Source organism: Anomaloglossus baeobatrachus, chromosome 1 (assembly GCF_048569485.1).
Source record: "Anomaloglossus baeobatrachus isolate aAnoBae1 chromosome 1, aAnoBae1.hap1, whole genome shotgun sequence".
NCBI classification, from domain to species: Eukaryota; Metazoa; Chordata; class Amphibia; order Anura; family Aromobatidae; genus Anomaloglossus; species Anomaloglossus baeobatrachus.
The window spans coordinates 156,598,704-156,604,703 of NC_134353.1; positions in this window are offsets into that span (position 1 = coordinate 156,598,704).

Sequence of the window (6,000 nt, forward strand, 5' to 3'; positions counted from 1 at the left end):
ACTAGGTTTTATTACTTTGGTTACACTTGCACTTTAGGTATTTTTGGTTCTTCTTGGTAGTGCTTATTAATTATATCCTCCTCTCATCCACAAGGATTTACCCTAATGTGAAATATCATTTGTGGTTAAGTTTATCTATTCGTAGTCTGTGGAGTAGAGATGAGCGAACCGGTCCCGGTTCGGCTCGAGGCGGTTCGCCGAACGGGGGGTCTGGCTCGAGTTCGGCTCGTCGAACGTTCGACGAACCGAACTCGAGCCCATAGGAAACAATGGCAGGCAATCACAAACACAGTAAAACACCTAGAAAACACCCTCAAAGGTGTCCAAAAGGTGACAAACAACTCACAACACAACACAAACACATGGGAAAGTGACAAGGACATGTACTCATGCGAAAACAAAACAGCTGGACAAGGAAAAAGAGGAGGACACACAGATATAGGCATGGCACGCCCTTCTAAAGTCATGTAAAACACCGCAAGGTGACTCCAAGCGGAGTCTCCCTTTTTTCCAAAAATTGGGCCCCACACACCCACCCCTTCAGTGGCAGCAGTTGTGCCCCAGTTGTACACTTCACAGCTAGATTTGCATCAAGCACATTCAAAAATACGCCATTCTTATCCGTCCCCAGGATGACACCGGGGTAGGTAGCAAAGTCTTTCCTGATCCCAGCTCTGTTCATCTTGGCTTCTTTTAAAAACACAGCAAGCAAGGGTTACTCCAAGCGGAGTCTCCCTTTTTTCCAAAAATTGGGCCCCACACACACCCACCCCTTCAGTGGCAGCACTTGGGCCCCAGTTGTACACTTCACAGCTAGATTTGCATCAAGCACATTCAAAAATACGCTATTCTTAACCGTCCCCAGGATGACACCGGGGTAGGTAGCAAAGTCTTTCCTGATCCCAGCTCTGTTCATCTTGGCTTCTTTTAAAAACACAGCAAGCAAGGGTTACTCCAAGCGGAGTCTCCCTTTTTTCCAAAAATTGGGCCACACAGACACCCACCCCATCAGTGGCAGCACTTGGGCCCTAGTTGCAAACAGGATGTTTTGATTTGCATCAAGCACATTCAAAAATACGCTATTCTTAGCCGTCCACAGGATGACACCGGGGTAGGTAGCAAAGTCTTTCCTGATCCCAGCTCTGTTCATCTTGGCTTCTTTTAAAAACACAGCAAGCAAGGGTTACTCCAAGCGGAGTCTCCCTTTTTTCCAAAAATTGGGCCACACAGACACCCACCCCATCAGTGGCAGCACTTGGGCCCTAGTTGCAAACAGGATGTTTTGATTTGCATCAAGCACATTCAAAAATACGCTATTCTTAGCCGTCCCCAGGATGACACCGGGGTAGGTAGCAAAGTCTTTGCTGACCCATGACTTGTTCATCTTGGCTTCTTTTAAAAACAATGTAAGCAAGGGTTACTCCAAGCGGAGTCTCCCTTTTTTCCAAAAATTGGGCCACACAGACACCCACCCCATCAGTGGCAGCACTTGGGCCCTAGTTGCAAACAGGATGTTTTGATTTGCATCAAGCACATTCAAAAATACGCTATTCTTAGCCGTCCCCAGGATGACACCGGGGTAGGTAGCAAAGTCTTTGCTGACCCATGACTTGTTCATCTTGGCTTCTTTTAAAAACAATGTAAGCAAGGGTTACTCCAAGCGGAGTCTCCCTTTTTTCCAAAAATTGGGCCACACAGACACCCACCCCATCAGTGGCAGCACTTGGGCCCTAGTTGCAAACAGGATGTTTTGATTTGCATCAAGCACATTCAAAAATACGCTATTCTTAGCCGTCCACAGGATGACACCGGGGTAGGTAGCAAAGTCTTTCCTGATCCCAGCTCTGTTCATCTTGGCTTCTTTTAAAAACACAGCAAGCAAGGGTTACTCCAAGCGGAGTCTCCCTTTTTTCCAAAAATTGGGCCACACAGACACCCACCCCATCAGTGGCAGCACTTGGGCCCTAGTTGCAAACAGGATGTTTTGATTTGCATCAAGCACATTCAAAAATACGCTATTCTTAGCCGTCCCCAGGATGACACCGGGGTAGGTAGCAAAGTCTTTGCTGACCCATGACTTGTTCATCTTGGCTTCTTTTAAAAACAATGTAAGCAAGGGTTACTCCAAGCGGAGTCTCCCTTTTTTCCAAAAATTGGGCCACACAGACACCCACCCCATCAGTGGCAGCACTTGGGCCCTAGTTGCAAACAGGATGTTTTGATTTGCATCAAGCACATTCAAAAATACGCTATTCTTAGCCGTCCACAGGATGACACCGGGGTAGGTAGCAAAGTCTTTCCTGATCCCAGCTCTGTTCATCTTGGCTTCTTTTAAAAACACAGCAAGCAAGGGTTACTCCAAGCGGAGTCTCCCTTTTTTCCAAAAATTGGGCCACACAGACACCCACCCCATCAGTGGCAGCACTTGGGCCCTAGTTGCAAACAGGATGTTTTGATTTGCATCAAGCACATTCAAAAATACGCTATTCTTAGCCGTCCCCAGGATGACACCGGGGTAGGTAGCAAAGTCTTTCCTGATCCCAGCTCTGTTCATCTTGGCTTCTTTTAAAAACACAGCAAGCAAGGGTTACTCCAAGCGGAGTCTCCCTTTTTTCCAAAAATTGGGCCACACAGACACCCACCCCATCAGTGGCAGCACTTGGGCCCTAGTTGCAAACAGGATGTTTTGATTTGCATCAAGCACATTCAAAAATACGCTATTCTTAGCCGTCCACAGGATGACACCGGGGTAGGTAGCAAAGTCTTTCCTGATCCCAGCTCTGTTCATCTTGGCTTCTTTTAAAAACACAGCAAGCAAGGGTTACTCCAAGCGGAGTCTCCCTTTTTTCCAAAAATTGGGCCACACAGACACCCACCCCATCAGTGGCAGCACTTGGGCCCTAGTTGCAAACAGGATGTTTTGATTTGCATCAAGCACATTCAAAAATACGCTATTCTTAGCCGTCCCCAGGATGACACTGGGGTAGGTAGCAAAGTCTTTGCTGACCCATGACTTGTTCATCTTGGCTTCTTTTAAAAACAATGTAAGCAAGGGTTACTCCAAGCGGAGTCTCCCTTTTTTCCAAAAATTGGGCCACACAGACACCCACCCCATCAGTGGCAGCACTTGGGCCCTAGTTGCAAACAGGATGTTTTGATTTGCATCAAGCACATTCAAAAATACGCTATTCTTAGCCGTCCCCAGGATGACACCGGGGTAGGTAGCAAAGTCTTTGCTGACCCATGACTTGTTCATCTTGGCTTCTTTTAAAAACAATGTAAGCAAGGGTTACTCCAAGCGGAGTCTCCCTTTTTTCCAAAAATTGGGCCACACAGACACCCACCCCATCAGTGGCAGCACTTGGGCCCTAGTTGCAAACAGGATGTTTTGATTTGCATCAAGCACATTCAAAAATACGCTATTCTTAGCCGTCCACAGGATGACACCGGGGTAGGTAGCAAAGTCTTTCCTGATCCCAGCTCTGTTCATCTTGGCTTCTTTTAAAAACACAGCAAGCAAGGGTTACTCCAAGCGGAGTCTCCCTTTTTTCCAAAAATTGGGCCACACAGACACCCACCCCATCAGTGGCAGCACTTGGGCCCTAGTTGCAAACAGGATGTTTTGATTTGCATCAAGCACATTCAAAAATACGCTATTCTTAGCCGTCCCCAGGATGACACCGGGGTAGGTAGCAAAGTCTTTGCTGACCCATGACTTGTTCATCTTGGCTTCTTTTAAAAACAATGTAAGCAAGGGTTACTCCAAGCGGAGTCTCCCTTTTTTCCAAAAATTGGGCCACACAGACACCCACCCCATCAGTGGCAGCACTTGGGCCCTAGTTGCAAACAGGATGTTTTGATTTGCATCAAGCACATTCAAAAATACGCTATTCTTAGCCGTCCACAGGATGACACCGGGGTAGGTAGCAAAGTCTTTCCTGATCCCAGCTCTGTTCATCTTGGCTTCTTTTAAAAACACAGCAAGCAAGGGTTACTCCAAGCGGAGTCTCCCTTTTTTCCAAAAATTGGGCCACACAGACACCCACCCCATCAGTGGCAGCACTTGGGCCCTAGTTGCAAACAGGATGTTTTGATTTGCATCAAGCACATTCAAAAATACGCTATTCTTAGCCGTCCACAGGATGACACCGGGGTAGGTAGCAAAGTCTTTCCTGATCCCAGCTCTGTTCATCTTGGCTTCTTTTAAAAACACAGCAAGCAAGGGTTACTCCAAGCGGAGTCTCCCTTTTTTCCAAAAATTGGGCCACACAGACACCCACCCCATCAGTGGCAGCACTTGGGCCCTAGTTGCAAACAGGATGTTTTGATTTGCATCAAGCACATTCAAAAATACGCTATTCTTAGCCGTCCACAGGATGACACCGGGGTAGGTAGCAAAGTCTTTGCTGACCCATGACTTGTTCATCTTGGCTTCTTTTAAAAACAATGTAAGCAAGGGTTACTCCAAGCGGAGTCTCCCTTTTTTCCAAAAATTGGGCCACACAGACACCCACCCCATCAGTGGCAGCACTTGGGCCCTAGTTGCAAACAGGATGTTTTGATTTGCATCAAGCACATTCAAAAATACGCTATTCTTAGCCGTCCCCAGGATGACACCGGGGTAGGTAGCAAAGTCTTTCCTGATCCCAGCTCTGTTCATCTTGGCTTCTTTTAAAAACACAGCAAGCAAGGGTTACTCCAAGCGGAGTCTCCCTTTTTTCCAAAAATTGGGCCACACAGACACCCACCCCATCAGTGGCAGCACTTGGGCCCTAGTTGCAAACAGGATGTTTTGATTTGCATCAAGCACATTCCAAATCCACAAGCATTTACTCTCCCCAGGATGACACAGGGGTAGTAAATTCCTTCTGGATCCATGACTTGTTCATTTTGATGAACGTCAGTCTGTCCACATTGTCACTGGACAGACGCGTGCGCTTATCTGTCAGCACACACCCAGCAGCACTGAATACACGTTCAGAGACAACGCTGGCAGCTGGACACGACAAAATCTCCAAGGCGTAAGTTGCGAGCTCTGGCCATTTTTGTAGGTTTGAAGCCCAAAAGGAGCAAGGCTCCAGTTGCACAGTCATGGCATCGATGTTCATTTGGAGATACTCCTGTATCATCCTCTCCAGCCGTTGACTATGTGTCAGACTTGTTGTCTCTGGTGGCCTTGCAAAAGAGGGTCTAAAAAAATTATGAAAAGATTCCATAAAATTGCTGTTACCGGCACCAGAAAAGGTCCTACTGGTACGGGTAGACTGTTGAAGATGACGAGACCGTCCCATGTTTGTCAAGTTACAACTGGGAGATTCACTCCCTGCACCTGCACGGTTGTTTGGTGGAAAAGCCGAGCTAAGATCTAGTAACAGCTTCTGCTGATACTCCTGCATACGTGCGTCCCTTTCTATGGCTGGAATTATGTCACAAAATTTGGACTTGTACCGGGGATCTAATAGTGTGGCAATCCAGTAGTCATCATCACTTCTAATTTTGACAATACGACTGTCATGTTGGAGGTAGTGCAACAAAAAGGCACTCATGTGTCTTGCGCAGCCATGCGGACCAAGTCCATGCTGTGTTTGTGGCATAGAGGTGCTACCCGTTCTTTCTTCCTCTGACATCTGACCCCAACCTCTTTCAACTGAAATTTGACCAAGGTCTCCCTCATCCGCTGAGTCTTCCATGTCCATGGACAGTTCGTCCTCCATTTCTTCATGTTCTCCTGCACCTTGCTCAACATTTCGCCTGCTACTATGCGCCCTTGTCGATCCCTGTCCCCCATGGTCCCATGCCTGCTGCGTTGGTGATGATGAACGTCTGGACCTTGGTGATGTTGTTGTCCCTTGCGCATATGAATCCTCCTGTAGTTCCTCCCCTTCATGTTGTCCCACCCCCTGACTCCGAATAGTGTTTAGCGTGTGCTCCAGCATGTAAATGACTGGAATCGTCATGCTGATAATGGCATTGTCAGCGCTAAACATATTCGTCGCCATG